Below are 19,065 nucleotides of genomic sequence, written 5' to 3'. Positions count from 1 at the left end.
AGACTATAATAATCTAAATTTCAGAGGTGTCTTGGATGACACGTATGAATATTGCCGAATCGTCAGTTTTATAAAAAAAGTAAAAACTTTGAGGTGTGTGGATTACATTTCCATTGTGGGAGGGACGGCAAAAGAATTGTTAGGTCAGTTGCATGGAATAGAGGTTGTAATACGGAAATCTAGAAAAGTAAAACGGAGTGTAGTCGAATTAAATCAAGCTATGGCGAGGGAAATATTTTATGAAATAAAACACTAAATAACAAAAGAATTTTGCTTTTGTTGTTTGGGCAGCAAAAAGAAAAGAAAAGAAATAAAGGTGGCAGGATATAAAATTCAGACTCACAATAGAAAGAAAAGCTGATCTGAAACAGAGAAAAACGTTAACGTCGAACATAAATTTGAGTGTTAGCAAGTCCGTTATGAAAATATTTCTGTTGAATGTAGTCTCATAATATACGAGTGAGACGTGGACGATAAACAGTTCAGACAAGAAGAGAACAGAATGCGGTGCGGTAGAAGATTGCTGAAGATTAAATGTGTACATCGCATAACTAATAAAGAGGTGCTGGAATGAATCGGAGGAAATGAGCTCTACAGAACAGCTTGACAAAAATCTAAAAAAAAAAAAAAAAAGAAGGAGGAGGGGGGGGGGGGATAAGCCGATAGCACACACCATAAGACAGTTCAGTCATCGGAATTAATATTACAACAACCAAGGTGTAAATTCTTTCGGCTTTCCAGCCTTTTCTTCTTTGTTTAGTCCTGGCGCGCCATCGGGGCTCTTAACGTTCGTACAACAACTTTTCAATTTCTCCAGTTCTTTTAATTTTTCTATAGGCGTTATCTAATTTTCTACACTTCTACAGTTTTGATTTTCTCTGTCATCTTTGTCACTTTCCACTTTCTGAGATTCTCATTTCTTAAGTGTTTGTATCGTATAATGCCTACTTTATTTTCTGCATTATGTTTTATGCTTTCATCGATTTAATTTAATATCTTCATTTATTTATTTACACGTCATGTGCCATAGGACCAAATTGAGGAGCAAATCTTCAAGGTCATGGCAGTGTCAGTGCACGACATTACAACATAAAAGTAATAACAGATAAAAATAAAATGTTTATGAACCCAGAAAAAGTCAATCCATCAGTTTAAGTAAACGCAATCAACGATACAACAAGAATCATCTTAATTTTTCAAGGAATACCTCGACAGAATAGAAGGAGTGACCCATGAAAAAACTCTTCAGTTTCGAATTGAAAGCGGGCGAATTACTGCTAAGATTTTTGAATTCGAGTGGTAGCTTATTGAAAATGGATTCAGCAGTGGGGCCACTTTAGGCTGTCATCCTCGGCACCCTTACAGCACAGCGATGTTCTGCGCAAGAGATAGAGAAGTCCGATCGTAATGCAGGTTTGATTTCTGCCGAGTATCAACTGAGTGAAAGCTGCTTATTCTTGGGAATAAGCTGATATTGTTAATAAGAAATGACAGTGAAGAATATACATATCGAGAGGCCAATGTCAAAATACCCATATTAGTGAACAATGGTCGACAAGAGTTACGCGAACTTACACCGCTTATTGCCAGAACCACCCGTTTCTTCGCCAAAAATATCCTTTTAGAATGAGAAGAGTTACCTCAAAATATAATACCATACGACATAAGCGAATGGAAATAAACAAACTAGACTAATTTTCGTGTCGTACGATCACTCACTTCTGATACCGTTGGAATAGTAAAAATGGCAGCATTAAGTTTTTGAACAAGATCTGAATGTGGGCTTTCCACGACAGTTTACAACGTATCTGAACACCTAGAAATGTTAACTGTTCTGTTTCACTAATCATATGCCCATTCTGTGATAATAAAACGTCAGGTTTTGTTGAATTATGTCTTAGAAACTGTAAAAACTGTGTCTTACTGCGATTTAGCGTCGTTTTATTTTATACAAGCCATGAACTTATTTCATCAAGTACACTATTTGTAACCGAGCCAATGTTGCACACAACATCCTTTACTGCCAAGCTAGTGTCATCAGCAAACAGAAATATTTTAGGGTTACTCGTAATGCTAGACGGCATATATTTGAATAAATAAGGAACATGAGTGGCGCCAAGACTGATCCCTGGAGCACCCCCCCCCCCCCCCACTTGACCGAACCCCACTCAGACCCCACATCACGGTCATTCTCAACACTGTGAATAATGACCTTTTCTGTCTGTTGCTAAAGGAAGAGGTGAACCAATTGTGAGCTACTCCCTGTATTCCGTAATGGTCCAGCTTCTGGAGCAATATTTTGTGATCAGCACAATCAAACGTCTAAGTTAAATAAAAAAATACGCCTAGCGTTCGAAACCTTTTGTTTAACCCATCCAGTACGTCACAGAGGAAAGAGAATATAGCATTTTCAGTTGTTAAACGACTTCTAAAGCCGAACTCTACATTTGATAGCAAATCGTGTGATATAAAATGATCAGTTATCCTTACATACACATTTTCAATAACTTTAGCGAAAACTGATGGTATAGCAATACGTCTAAAATTGTTTACATTATCCCTTTCTCCCTTTTTATAAAGCCGCTTTACTACTGAGTACTTTAAGCGTTTCAGGGAACTGACCATTCCTAAAAGAAAAATTAAAAATATGGCTAAATAAAGGGCTAACTTTAACAGCACAGTACTTTAATATTCTGCTAGGTACTCCATCATAACCATGAGTCCTTAGTCTTCAGTGATTTAATTATTGACTCAGTCTCCCTCTCCCCCCACCCCCCCCCCCACCCCCACCCCCGTCTGTATCACAGAGGGGTATATCAGACATCAATCTCGGAAACGTATTTGCCAAGAAAGTTATATGAATCCCTGTAGAAACTAAATTTTAATTTAATTCACCAGCAATGCTTAGAACTGTACATATATATGATTTATCAGTAATAGAAATATTTTTACTACGAATTGGCTTTATATCGTCGACCTTGTGCTGCTTACCAGACACTTCCTTCACAACTGACCATATGGTTTTAATTTTATCCTGTGAATTAACTATTCTATTTGCATACCACATACTCTTTGCCTTCCTAATAACATTTTAAGCGTCTTGCAGTACTGTTTGTAATGGGCTATTGTAGCTTGATTGTGACTACTTCTAACATTTTGAAATAATTCCCGCTTTGTTCTACATTATACTCTTATCCCACTAGTCAGCCACCTGGGCTGCCTATTACTGCTTGTACCCCGTTTAGAACGTTCTATTGGATAGCAACTCTCAAAGAGCATGAGAAATGTGTTAAGGAAAGCATTATATTTATCATCTATGTTATCATCCTGCCACTCTTGTTCCTTGAGAAGGTTTAAAAAACTCTCTATTGCTGTTGGATTAACTGTCCTGCATAGTTTGTAATTATATGTGACATTTGTTTGAGTACAAAAGCCTTTTAGTGTTAAAATTTGTGTATCATGGTCTGAAAGGCCACTCACCCTCTTACTAACAGAATGTCCATCTAGTAATGAAGCATGAATAAAAATATTGTCTATGGCTCTGCTACTGTTCCCCTGCACCCTAGTTGGAAAAACACAGTCTGCATCAGATTATATGAATTTAGGGGATCTACTAACATCTTTTTTCTTGCTCCATCATATACAACATTTATATTGAAGTCACCACATATAACTAATTTTTAGTACTTCCTACAAAGTGAATGAAAGACCCTCTCTAAATTAAGCAGAACTGCTCTGAAGTCAGAGTTAGGGGACCTATAAACAACAAAAATTAGAAGTTTAGTTTTATTAAATTCAACTGCACCAGCACAACATTCAAAATCTGTTTATTGCAGAGTCGTGATACGTCTATGTACTCAAACAGAATACTGTTTTTTACGTGCATAGCCACTCCCCCATCCCGCAAGGAACTCCTTGAAAAACAGCCAACTGATCTGTATCCTGGTAAAGAAAGCCTCTGAGTTGCCAAATTATTAAAGTGGTGCTCCGACATACCAATAATTTTAGAGGGAACATCTATAAGCAGTTCACTAACTTTATCTCTAATACCTCTTATATTTTGATGAAATATGCTAATTCCTTCTCTGCTTTGAAACATGACGTCATATGAAGGTGAGCCCTTAGTTAGAAGGACTTCCTTTAAACAGGCATAACTATCAGCTGTCTTGAGTTTAAAAAAAGGTGCAGCTATTCTGTGTTATACAAGGATTTCTACTTCGTCTTGCCTCTTTTTGTAGGTTTATCTCTGCTGCCTCACAATTTGATATTTCAAAGTTATCCATCCAACTTCTGTTGCAGTCCTTCGCCTGTTGCAGTCAGTCGTTGCCTAATGCCCCCTTTGAAACTCTGCACAATATTTTCTCCAAATCTTATTTCCTTAATTGACTATCTTTTTGCAGATATCAGAATGCACATGTCCCCTGTAGTATTATCCGCCAACATTTAAACGATGCAACGTGCTCCACATGTTCCCATTAACACTGTAATCGGATACTATAGGGGCCTTTACGTTTGTTATACGCACTATTTTATATTTATACACATATAAAGTGAGCTGCCATTCATTACAACAAATGGGAAATTTGGCCAATTATTTTTGTAATTCGTTACGATTATCCAACGACGATACTTTCATGCAGACAACAATTTTGCAAGAAACCATCTGACAATGCTGCTGGCCCTACCTAATTAATAGTTTGCGAAAACTGAAACAATGACGCTTCCTTGGAACACGCCAGATGTTGAACAATCGTCGTACAGTTTAATGCGCTGAGTTATATTACTCAATGAAGCTCTAACTGAACGTATGTGTTGGCATGATCATGCCTAGGTTATGGGTCGGCAATGTATACAGTTGAACGTCTTTCGGAAATTTGGGACAGAATCTACCTGTGCAGTGCATTTATTATTTTCGAGATATAATGTACGGACAAAGCATTTATTGTTTCATGGACAATGGATGGATGATCTATGATCTTCAACGAAGAAAAATTTTTAGAGCGGAACTAGGAAAAATGTATCAAACGCTGTGTTCCCATGGCCTTCACAGGGTACACCTTTAACCACTGCACCACCTGGCTCCCTGAAATGCTCTGAAGAAGCCAACTACTACGCAATTCGGTTCTCCTATAAAATCCATAATAGGGGTAAGGTATAGGCTTCCCACAGTTTAAAATAGTGGAACACAAACATTTGGTTTGAGAGCGATCGTACGGATCTGATGACTCGAGTTTCCTGTAAATCTCTTCAGTGCACTTTTGTTATTTCTTTATGAAACCTGCAGTACACATTTACAATACTCATGAAGGAGTCGTTAACAATAACACGATGAATTCACCTGTAGCGAGGGGTAAAAAAAGAAATGAATCATTCCTTTCGAGAATACGAATACCTGAGAGAGGTGAGAAGAATGGACACCCGACGTTACGACTACATAAAGCGGCCGATGAATTACCGTGCGTCAGCAGCTCCGAATAGCGGAAGACAAGCGATCTCGCTCAGGGTGTTGGTAGCAGACTCACATCTTCCGTGGTATCCGCCCTCTTACTCATCTCACGATATATCAAAAATATTTTCACACAAGAACACGTCACTGACTGCGACTGGTGTGGTGGGAAGATTCTCGTTTATTCGAGAGCCTTAATGTACTGAATGTGCTACTGGGATAAAACTGTGACAACAAGAAGGAATAACCCTAAAAACAAGGTACAAATGGTACATATGATTAAACGTTTATAGGTTCGGACACATTATTTTCGTTCCTTTAAGTATTGCTTCTTCTCTCTGAGTCCGCAGTTATAGCATAATTTAAATTATTTGGTATGTGACTTTTAATGTAAGAAGATGCGATTTTGTCACAGCGCTTCGCTCTATGCAGCGATATAAAATCGCTTTACTCTAAATGCTGTACTCAAATGGCGCAAAAAAATTTTAAATTCGTGTATGGTATAGATCACTGTACTGTCTCTAAGCGTGTCAAAAACCTGTACTCAATTTTAATTAATGTCGTATTTTTCCTGGACATAGTGAAATTTTCGCGTCCAGAAAAGTTTCTCACTTGAGAAATGGGAGGCGCAGTGCTTTGTGTAGCGGAAGCAGCAACATAGTGGGAGCCGACATTGCCAGTCCCCCACTCCTGTACTGCTGGTGGGGGCAGTCCAGCCTGCTACCTGTCAAATGCCAAATAATCTAAATTGGAATAGCTTTTTTCATAGTAACCATAGTGGCTAGTCATGGCGACCCGAGGCAGTGCAATAAATGAAAATCCACTTACTGCCTGTTACAGCGTTTTTCCTATACCAATGTACATTTCGACGTCATAGCTTCATTACGAGAGCTTAGGTTGTTATTTAATGATCCTCATTGTGATTCAACAAACCAGAAACACGTATAAGTGAGGTTTGTTGGTTTCTGTATTTACATACATGCTCTGCAAACAGTGGTGAAGTGTATGGCAGAGGCTACTTATCACGATACCACATGTAAAACCTCGTTCCACCGGCCGCACCGCGCTGCGCCGCGCCAAACCAAGAAAAGAGGCTCGGCGCAGTGTGGCGCGTCCGGTGTGGACGTTAAACCGAGTCGCTCAGCTCAACAACGGACAAGTCCCGCGCAGCGTCCGTAAATCAAAGCAACTGCTTTGTTCGTGCGCGGCTGTGTTAGGACGGCGTTCCGCGATTTCAATTTTTATTGAGACGAGCAAGCGAGGGCGCACACTGAAACGCTGCTGCACACCTACGAATACTGCTGCGTTTTGCGCTGCTCTGCGGCGCGCATTTGCGCGCGGCGAGTCCGGTACAGACACGGCTTTAGGGTTTCTTCCCGTTCCAAACGCGTATGGAGCGCGTGGAGAATGACTTCTTAAATATCCCTTTGCGTGCTGTAATTAGTCTAATCCTGTCTTCACGATACGCGCGGGAGTAACAAGGTGGGGGCTGAAAAACATCTATAGATTCTTCACTTGACATTCGGTCATGAAACTTTGTAAACTAGCTTTCGAGGATCAACTAGCGTTTACCTTCAAGATGATCTTTATAAATAGTTTGTGTTGAACGAGTGAGTTGCTTCATTGTGACATCATAAACAAAATCAGTCAACAAAATTCGCAGATACGCGTTTCTGGCATTGTGGCATCGGAGTGAAGATCCTTCAGTAACAACAACGTTTGGCCTAAGCCCTGATAGTAAAGCTGCGACTATAAACTGTAAACTGGCACTTAAATAACGCTACAAAAGACATTAGATATGATTTATTCCTAACTTTTCCAGGACCATAACTAGTGAATGAATGTCGTATGAATTACTGTCTGCTAAGCACCTCTCTATTTGACGCCAGTTCAGTGCTATTTCCGCAGTTTGTTGATTCAAACAGTTTTTCAGTTGACCTCATAAGTCTGAATGGCATACCAGACTTCTCACCCGCATAAAATACCAGGTGTTTATTGGGATTCAACCCAAGGCATCTATCTCGCTAGCCAGGGCTGCTAACCACTAGATTACGCAGGCGGTCATTAAATTTTGAAGGACATTTATAAATAAGATATCAAATTACGCCAGCTTCAAATATTTTAGGCGGAACAGTAATACATGAGGATGTAGTGGTACAAACACTTTCAAATATAAAATTGTGTATGATATACGAATCCTTTTGTATAATATAAAATCAGTATTCAGTGTACATGAAACTACTACTGTTGATTCACGTCATGTGTATAGGTGGGTAACTCATGCTGCGATGGGTGCTGGCACATATTTCTGTTATCTGCACACCGACAATTGCTGGTATGGCAAGCATGCCGGAGATTGGCATGGTCTGACCTCAACATGATTGGGAAAGAGAGGTTGGTAGATTTGATTTGTTAGAATATAGAGGGTGCATGTGGGGCCACACATGGTCAAGTACCTGTTGTCATGGGTAGGAGAACTTTGATTTATTTTTAAGGACAAACGGCGACAACAAACTCCCCTCTCCTAAAACCTCAAGAGGCTTATGCACCATGTATGCAAGAAACAGAACGTACCACACTGCAGTGTCAAGCACCACAGAAATTTGTTCAGAATTATTTATTATTATATCATGTACAGGCCATTAAAAATAAAGTACACCAGCTTGAAGCTGAATCACCGTCTTTGAGCAGCACAGTAATATGCATTAGGGAGTGCTGGTGTAGAGATGATGAACTGCTGCATATAGTGCTACCATAACATGAATGTGCAAGTTGCTACTATTGGTCTACCTTAAAGGGTGGGGGCTTATATAACAATAACAGGAGGGGCACACACACATGTTTAAACATTGCTATGAGGGTTCCAAAAAGTTCAGTTCCAATTTTAGACCATGTACTTATGGACATTGGCAGGGAAAACTGTAAAGTATTTATGAGAGATCTTGTCATTTTGTATTATTATTGCCAGACACTGAAGCTAAAGACAGGCTCTGTGAAGCCTGCAAAACTGCAGGCCTACAAAATGATTTTCTCAGATCATAAGATACACACTTTTTCCAGGGCATTGGCAAATAAAACCTGGGATGATGTTTATATGGAAAGCAATGTAGATGCTGAGTTCTGTAATTTTGCACACTGTTTAAATTACTCTCGAGGTGTCAGTCCCGAAAGTAGCCATCCCTACTGCTGCAGCTAAAGAAAACAAATAGATAAGTGTGGGTGTTAGAAAGAAGTCAGAAGCACTTAAATTTCTCAGTTCTTTGCAAAAGTGCTGTACTAATCCACAGTTTCTTGAGTACTACCACACGCACAGAAAACATATAGGAGGGTACTGCTTGTGGCAAAAAAAAAGAAAAATATTCATGCAGTTCCCAGATCAGAGCTTGAAGTTAGGGAGACCGTACAACAACTAAAAGATAAGAAATCAGCAAGCATAGATGAGGATCCTGTCTCTGTTCAGAAGGCATGCATATATAGCAACATGCCCCACTAACAAACATAATAAATGAATCGTTCACTTCAGGTGTCCAGTTTCACTGCTGTCTCCAGTCTCAAAAACAACTAAAGCAATATTGACAGAGAGACTGTTAAGTTACATGAGTAAATACCAACCTCTTTCATGAAACACCGTTTGGTTTCAGAAGTGGAAGACGTGCAGTATTGGGATGATTGTGTTACAGGAATTACCTTAGGCTTATTTAAGTCTTCTAATAGTGTTGACCATAAAATACTATTACGCAAGCTAGAAGTATTAGGTATAAGAGGAATAGCGAGTGACTGGTTTCAGTCTTACTTGGGAAACAAGATATAAACAAATCTATATAATGTGTAGCACAAACACATAATTTTACGGATGAACATTGACTTCAGCTAACATGGAGTGAATATGCAAAGATACTGACAAAACAAAAGTCATAAGCATGCTATCCCTTAGGGTGTTAGCATGAGTGTGTAACAGCCAATGTCTTGTGGTGATGTACTATGCCTACATACACCCAGTTCTTAGTTATATAGATCTTTTCCAGGAAGAAGGCACAAAACATGGAGACAGTTTTTAAACTGTGGAATAAGGCCATAAGAGTAATAACTGGAAGCAATAGTGAAGCTCATTTCAAAGAATGATTTAAAAAACTAAATATCCTTACTCCACTAAATGAGTGAGTACATATAGCAATCTGTGGTGCATATGAGGGAAAATATTAATAAATACTGCATTAATAGTTCTACACAAAATCGTGGAACAAGAGCTAATTTGGAGTTAAATTTACCGAGGAAAAACAAAACAAAAAAACTCAAAAAAGTATTTTATGTCAGGGAATAAAATTGTATAATAAATTGAAAATGGAAGTAAAAAGGATTACTAAAACACATTTGTTTAAAAATCAGGTAATACATTATACACAACTAATGCATATTATACACTTAATGATTACTTAAGGACTCAGAGTAGTGGATAGCAATGGAAGTGGATAACAGTAGCAATTTCTCACATTGCACTACATTGTTACAGTTTACTGTTTTCAGAAGGATCATGCATCAAGATGTATAATGCATGACAGTAATGTTTGTTGGCTTAGTTTTTCAGGTGGTCAGCAGCACACAGTTGAGTATGAAGTTCAGACTTGAGGCAAGAGGCACAGAAGCATCTTTTCAGTGCAGGAGTCATTGGTGGGAGTGGCAGTGAAGAGCAGAACGATGTTTCAAATTGCAAGTGACTGGAAACAGTCCAGGAGTCAAAAACAGAAGTCCTCAGTGTGTGGACAGTGAAGAACGAAACAACGTTTGATATTGCAGGTTGCATGAAACAATTTGTGTCTAAATGAAGAAACATTATGCAATAGAAAATTACCGAATGAGTCAGTGCAGCTGTTAGGACACTGATCTCATATTGAAGTGTATGGAACTGTTCTGTCCAGCCATGCTGATTTCGGTTTCCTGTGGCTTTCCTGGACCGCTAAAGCCAACATCAGGATGGTTCCTTAGTCTACGCCGGCCATTTGTTCTATCCCTGTAGGCTATCTGTTCTATCCTCTTAAAGAATGCTATGTATCCTGTGTGTTTGTATTTTATCCTGTTGATTGGCGTTGTATTACGTTGACAAATCCTATATGATTGCGATATTATCCTTGGATGAATAAAAATAAACAAAATAAATAAATAATTAAATTATAGCATGCGACGTGTACTCTTCAAAATTGTAGCCAAGTATGCGTTACACTCTAAGAACAACAAATACGATCCTGTGCATCATCGCTGATTCTAATTGCGACTACAACTATTACTTTAGGGGGAGCTCTCAACAGCAGCCAGAGAAAAGATTTAAAGGTCAAAATCATAAACTTGTTTCAGAATCTCCATGAACAACCTATGCATTCCAACAAGGCAATGCCGACTGACATGTGACTCATGTTCACTTGGACACAGGGGAGTTCTGGTAGCAAATTACTTGAAATAAATAAAGATTAATGTTATTTAGAATTGGGAGAGTGCTAAAGCGCATTTAGTCATATGCAAAACCTATTTTAGGCGTTACTGCAAATAATTACTTAATTGCTAAGTTAACATGTTATACACTGAGAAAAAAAGGACATGTGTAATAATCAGCGCAGTATTCATGAATGACATCTGACAGGACAAGTTTCTGATTGACACGGCAATATCTCAACATCATGTATGGCAGGCACTTTGTATCTAGCACACAGATACTGGGGCAATCTGTCACCAAGATTTGAAATGTAACAGGAGACCTTTCTCACAGCATTATCATTTTATAACTATCGGATGAAGCTCAACTTAGACGCATTACGTGTAACCTCTTGGTAGTTGAGATGTCTTTTTGTAAAATTAAGAATTTCCTGATAGGAATGGCCGGAATATTAACGAATTTTTCCGTTGTATTCACTTGTGGGTAGCGTATTTCATGTATGAATGAGAACTCCTAAATCAGAGTTGAACGACGATCTACCACTGTACACGCAGTTAAGCTAATTCACATGGCAGAAAATGGCTACAGTCATATTACAAATATAGGTTAATAATATAATTCAGTAGATCGAACATTGACAATTGCCGAGAACTTCTCCTTTTTGGTCTTGAATGAAATTTCTTCGAGCAAAGTTAAAGTGTATCTAAAGGGTATTTTGGACTCTGCAGTCCTTTATTAAATATCGTCTTACAGCTACGTCGACCTTCAGTTTCACAAGTAACGAACAGTAGAGGTTGCTCACGCATTCTTCATCTTCAGATTCACAATACATTTTCAGAAGTGATGTCGCTATATTTACACAAATAAAAATAAAACGTTCTAGTGTTGATTAATTTGTTTCATACGAACATTGAACCTCGAATTAGCAGTCCTTATAATTCTCTCCAAATCTTTTTTAATTTGTCATATGATATGCAGAACCATTTGTAAATCATAATAAGAAGGTGAAGTTACGCGGCTGTTGGCGAATTTCACTGATAATTGCTTGACCAGCCGATGTGCCATGTCCATGATGAATCAACAGAGACAGTAACACTATTTATACAATAAAGTAGTTGGTAATAGAAACTAGCATAGAAGATAGGTCTAGTGAATCGTGAATGTGAAACATTTGATTTCAAGGACATTGCCACATTGTATTACTGTTCCTACATTTATAGCTGAAGTCCGACTTTATTCTGCTTTTTCTCTTTCTTTTAACTTTACAAACAAAGAAAATATCGTAGAACTATCGTCAAATGGTACACAGAAGGTGTTCATGATCCTTAAATGGTATTCGACTTTGGACTTTATACGGCTAGTCACGCGACTGTGACTGCGTCACATGATCTTCAGCGCTGCTGTCAGGAATTCCACGTAATAAAGGTCGAAGTTGCTTGCTGCATTGATAGAAAACAATAAAATCATACAAACCGACATTATGCTTTGACTTACACAGTAGATGAAAAGTTATACATTTACTGGGTTCGATTTCGGCACAAATGGCGGAATATCGGATGAAGATGTTCTTCAGATAACAAAATTGTTAAGAGACTTTGCATGTCATTGAACATTTGAAAGAGAAAAAAGGCGAAAACAGTTCACTAAAATGCCATATGTATTGATAGACTATGCTTTTTCTTTGACAACCTATATGCTAAAACTTTTCAGAATGACACGAAGAGCATAAAAACTGCAGCTACCGATTACACAGAGGACGCAATATTGGGCTCGTTTTTCAGACTTTGATTGCACTTTTTAGGATTTTCACATCGTTATGAATTTGATAGTTGGCTGTATTTATAAAACAGTAAGAGCAACTATTGCTTTACAAATTATTTGCTGATTACTATGGGTCAAATCATGTGATTCTCTAAATTGTGAGAACATATGACATGGCGTAATTCTTGCTGGCGTATCATCAGATAATTCGAAATTGTTACCAGTATAAACATCTATGGTTGGATAAATTTTCAGATCGTTGAATATGACGGCTACAGGAATTACTCGCTGTATACACGCTCCGGACACAGTCTAACAACTCAAGAACACTTGCTGAAACCTACTTATTCTTGGTACGCAAGCTCAAGCATGCACACGGTTGCGTGCTTTCATAACTGAAATTCGATCCAAACCGCTTGTCCGCGCCACATGTTCGCGTCAATTTATCTGAAACACCCTAAAACATGATTGCATAAAATACTTGCGCATGCGTAAGTAACGATTTACATTTTCGGCAGATAACATGGTCTAATGACACGATTCTCAATGGGGTGCTAAATTTCCATTAGCGATATTGAGACCGTGCCCTACCACCGATCTCAAAGCGAGTATTTTAATGTGTATAATAGTATGCGAGAATACGCAGTGACTACGGTACTAGGAATTACGCAGAGAATTTTCAACCACTAGTTTATAGCACGAATTCTGAGTTGAGGAATATCTCCGATGACAGAGAAAAACTCACACACACCTGTAGTCCTAAACATCAATAACGCGATATTTGGGCTTCACTTATGATATGTGCTAGTGCCAATGAAAATTATGGGACGTTCAAAATGGCTTTTGGAAATTTTCATCTTACAACGACACTTGCGTAACATGGGGTCAAAACTGGCTCATGCTAGGGAAAAAAAACCGTGCACTTTCTGCAAATTAAAGTACTCAGAGTATTACATGAAAACTGTCGGTGCATTACCTGCAGTGAAGTCAGAGCTTTTGAGTTCACGAGAATATTAAGTCGTCCGAGTTCCAATATCTTCTGCTTCCAGGTTACCGCCAGTCCAAAAACAGCTACGCAGCGACTAGCGTGCTGAGCGTCTCGCTGGCTTTGTTGTCTGGAGAGGTTAGAGTGGGGGAAGAAGCCGAGAAATTGTGGCAGCGGGGGAAACTGCACCAACAGCCCACCAATGGGAAAGCTTTCCATGCCGCTACCAGGAATGCCAACTATTCTGTGTGCGTAAATGACGATTATGGTACAGAACCAATCTTGCAGGACCAAGATAAGGTTATAAAATTTAAACAACAGATCTTTAAGACAAATACAAGATCCAGTAAGCGAAAGTCTTCCTTCATATTCTGTATATGACTCGGAGCCGTTTCTACAATATAGCTGAAGAGAAAAGCAGTCATCTGTAATCAGATCCCGTGTAATCATGAGTGATTAAATATAATTGATCTTTTTTTTCGTAATGATGCCTGGGAGAATCCCGCATCACTCATCACTTGGCTGTAGCCTGAGACACATTCGGGAACAGGCCTGCAGACTGCTGCCCTTTATCTGTAGCAAAGGCGGTTCATCCATGTAGCCTCACGTGACGTGGGCCACTAAGCCAAGCAGTCGGCCGATAATTGTACTTCATACGACTAACAGATGTTAGTTTTAATTGAAGTTAATAATAATCTAACTCACTTAGTTCTGTTTTTGCGATACTCAGGCCCGTATTTAGAACTCCTGACGCTCCTGAAAAAAAAAAGAAGAAGAAGAAAGAAATCTTTGCTGTCACCCTCCCCTCCCCCACCAGACTTGAACTACAGAGGTTTATTAATGTTTGCCTAAATGTTAAATTGTTTTCTTTTATTTGTAACACTTAACTACGAGTTGCAAACCTAAAGCCATTCTTTTACAAAAATTACTAATAGGTAAACTTAATAAAGCGTCTCACAATAAATGTAAATGCAAACGCCATAATTGTGCTTTTATTAAAATTAAATAGAAAAAATACAGACAACTTAAATTTCATTTTAAAAAATACCACTCGCAAAACACTGATTATTTTAATATCAATGTGTTTTTGTCCTTGCCCTGTCATCTACGGGCAAGTTTAGTATTTATTTTCGTAGCCCAGTTTCACTGTCAAATCTAATTCAGAAGCAAGTACACGAAGATTACTAAGACGATCCTGTTTTTGTGATGTCCTTAAATAATTATTTATGCATCTCACAGCAGAAAATGACCTTCCTGTTGAGCAATTGGAAGTAAGAGTACTGAAGTATATATGAAGAAATATGTAAACATTTGGCACACATTCTCTAAGTTGCTACCTTTTAGCATCTTGCACTGTTCTGGAAGACAGCATAACTCATTTTTATTTTTTGCAATAGAGAAGTAGCTTCTGAAGTGTAAACATTCAAGTAAAATCCTGAGTCTTCAAAGTTTGAACTGTAGACTTGTTGAAGCCTGGACGACGTTTCCTGCATTTCAAGTGGACTTAGCTTCATCAGGTCTGACAAAACATAATGGTTCACTGAAGCCCTTGTAAGAAGAGACTCTGTTGTTGAGTTCTTCAGTTCATTTATTCAAAATCAAAAGGAAGAGTATCTGCATACCATCTGATCCGTTACTTTCTTCAGTGTATGAATCATATTTATCGAAGAATCTTTGGTTTTTCTTATTGCATTTCTTATCCCGACTGTTCAATTTTAGCAATATTACAAAGGGATTAAATTTTTTCTAACCTAGATTCTTGAAAACTTCACATCTGATGTTCATTCCTTCCAAGAAATGAACTAATGAACTGCACAACTTCAGAACAGTGTCTCCTGATTGTAGCTGCTTACTTACAACATTGTATCTGTCATGCTGTGAACCTCAAATTACATTCATAAAAGATGTCTCAAACTACACAGTTTCTTCATTATGCCTCTAGTTTCCGATTTCGACAAGGGCTTTTCGCTTTCATTCCCAATGATTGATAACAATGCAGTGACAATTGCCTCGCCATCTTTGTTCAAGCTTATACAAGCTTCCTCTTTAGCAGACCATCGAGTTATAGAGAGGACAGAAAAATGTTTTCCGTTATTCAGTCGTTGACTAGAACCAAAGAAAAAATTAAGTTTTTCTTGACATATATCGCAAAAAGAAGATGTGTGGCTACAGCTTTGTGCTGCCCCTGAATCCACAAAGTCAGTGTGTGCGTGAACGAGCAATATCCAAGCGTGGGGACAGTCGGCTGTAATTCTAGCTTGCAAGTCAGACTTAATACCTGATATATTTGGTGCATTGTCGCAACTCTGTCTTCTGCAGTTTCTTATGTCCAATCTACGTCTCTCAAGAAAGTGGCGTACTGCATCTGCCAGTTGCTGGTCACCATGTCCTGGGTTGGAGACAAATTCAACAAATCACTCCTCTCCTAATACCATTTTATCGACATAACACAAGATATAGCTTAACTGATCATTGTGAGGAATATCAGAGCTTGACTCAAAAGTGGCAGAATAATATTTAGCTGCAGTAATTTTTGTCCTATTTCTCCAGTTCCTCTTTTCCTCATGATATTGGCTACTTCCCATATGTAGCAAACGACAGGTATAAAGTTTTTCCCTTCCCAGACTCCTTATATTCAAGAAATGGATTAAATTTAGCAATCAGTTCCGTGCATATTAAAAAGTTACCATTATGGATGCTTCTAAGTACATCATCACATTGCACCAGCCAGTATTGTACTTCATGTTCAAGTTATGTGAACAATTTTATGTCTATCCTGGTTAGAGCCAATCTTTTGTTTTTAAAACTACGAAAACAAATTCGGTACCCTGAATTGTTTTCATGAGCTGCAGTTACCTCTGGATGCGTCCAATCCGACAAACGATGAAGTCCTGCCAAGTCTGATGTTCCCCCAAACAGAGTACATGGTGCACAACATAATGTTCCCTGACTTTCTGGATGCATTCCATAACCTCTACCAAAGCAGCCTCCATTAACGGTAGGGGAGGAATCACATTAGGAGTCACTTGGCGTTTGATTTAACGAACTAAAGCGATCTGTGTTCGGTCGTCCACGTGAAAATTATACAGAGTGCATCAGGTGCTCCCTGCTGTTACAGGCACATGCGTTTTGTAAAAAGTTAAAAAATTAGCGATGGTAGGTTATTTCATCTTTTAACTCACAGAAGTTAAAAAAATTCCCTTTATAAAACACGCCCGGAAAGTTCAAAAAATCAATGAAACGTGTAAGAACACTCTCTCATAAGTTATAAAAAGAACTAATTAACATCACTATATCAAACTATTTCCTATCTTGGCAAATAGTATCGAGAATAAACGACACTACATAACACATTTCTGCATCTGCGTCAACCAGTATACCCCACGTGAAAACTAATCAGCACTGCTAATGTGCTTTAATTAATTTTCCCCTGTGAGCAGTAAATTTAAATTTTAGGAACTTGTTTGATTCCCATGGTTTTTATACAATTTTCCACAGGTAATGGTTCAAATGGCTCTGAGCACTATGGGACTTAACATCTGAGGTCATCAGTCCCCTAGAACTTAGAACTACTTAAACCTATCTAACCTAAGGATATCACACACATCCATGCCCGAGGCAGGATTCGAACCTGCGACCGTAGCGGTTGCGCGGTTCCAGACTGAAGTGCCTAGAACCGCTCGGCCACCAGGGGCCGGCTCCACAAGTAATGTCGCTCCCTAAAGCCTGCCGTCTTGGGCAGTTGCCCAGTTTGCACCCCCCCCCCCTCCCCCGCCATATTACAGCCCTAGAGACACTGTTGCTGTGCGTAATTTTAAGTTCAGCCACTGTGCGCTTTTATAGTATCTTCTCTGTGATGTAACAAAAGTTCTCATTTCTGTACAATTTACATCCACGAGTTAATTTTTAACACATCCAGTTACATCATCGTGGGAAATCTCTTCTGTTTAATGTCGCAGTGTTAGGTTCCAGTCTCCACCTCTAAGCGCAATGTAAATCAGGCTTTGTCATCAGTGTGTAGAAGCTTTTATAAATTTATAATACGACGCATTTTACGTTTAATGCGAGCTGTAATAATTTACACTGTAATCATTTTCGATAAAGTGTATAACAGTGAGTACTTTTAATGGAGGGTAACTGTGGTTTATGCGTGCCGAATATTCAAGTGTTGGTGAGAGCTTGAAACATTTGTTACCTTACTCTTACAACTTATCGAAAACAAGTGTAAGTACATCCTAGTCATTTGGTCAGTTTCAGTTTATACACGGCTCAAGTAGGTAATGGTCCAAAAATTTATCTTGTGTTCGGTAGAACGCATGAGTGCGTCATTGCCGATATATTTACACTCTTGATACCTGATATCTAGATAATGTGTATAAATTCCGTATATATTGTTGACGTAATTATGACAGATGTTCCTTGGCTGAAAAATCAAAACCCGTACTGGCATTTGACACCAAGTAAGTCAATGTTTTAATTTTGTGTGATAGTTTCAAAAAGAAACATAAATGCGAAGAGGGACATCACATTCTCTTTACACGATTATAACAACCCATTCTCTGCATATACAGCCCGTTTCCCTTCGCTTACCATCTGCGCATCATGTCTTTGCTCATCTGTTGGCGAGTGCTTGAACTGGCAGAAGAAGACAGCGCTTGGGCTACGGCATTTTGACACCGAAGGTCTCTCTCAGGTAATATTGTTGCAAGTTGCGGTCAACTTACTGCTGTTGAATGGTGTGTTCTTGCGATTCTGGCTGCTATTGCTGGTGGCAGCACCTAAATGGCGCGATATTTGCTCGGGGTGCTTCCGTGAACGTAGCGAGGGTACAAGGGCTTCTTCTCTCATTTCCATCTTCGCCCCCTATAAAAAGTGCACATATCACAAGTTCACAGTACTTATTTGCATCCACAAGATACTCTTCGGACTACTGTTACTCATTCTCTTTCCTGTTCCACTACTAAATGTAGCGAGGTAAAAACGACTATTTATGTGCTTCTGTATGAGCCTCGATTTATCTATATTGGCCTTGTGGCCTTATGCGAGTTGTATATTGGTAGATGTATATTGGTAGATGTTGGTCGATATTGGTAGATGTATATTGGTTGTAGGATAGCTCTGCAGTAAGTGGCTATTTCTGTTTGTCTAAACTTTCTCAATAGTGTTGCGCGAAAAGAACTTCTTCTTCCCTCCAGAGATTCCAGTTTAACTTCACTTCCAGTTTAACTACTCGGTGTTGATCGAACCTGTAGTTGTTGTGGTCTTCAGTCCTGAGACTGGTTTGATGCAGCTCTCCATGCTACTCTATCCTGTGCAAGCTTCTTCATCTCCCAGTACCTACTGCAACCTACATCCTTCTGAATCTGCTTAGTGTATTCATCTCTTAGTGTCCCTCTACGATTTTTACCCTCCGCGCTGCCCTCCAGTACTAAATTGGTGATCCCTTGA

Source organism: Schistocerca nitens, chromosome 3 (assembly GCF_023898315.1).
Source record: "Schistocerca nitens isolate TAMUIC-IGC-003100 chromosome 3, iqSchNite1.1, whole genome shotgun sequence".
In the NCBI taxonomy this organism is placed as follows: domain Eukaryota; kingdom Metazoa; phylum Arthropoda; class Insecta; order Orthoptera; family Acrididae; genus Schistocerca; species Schistocerca nitens.
This window is presented reverse-complemented; position numbering follows the sequence as displayed.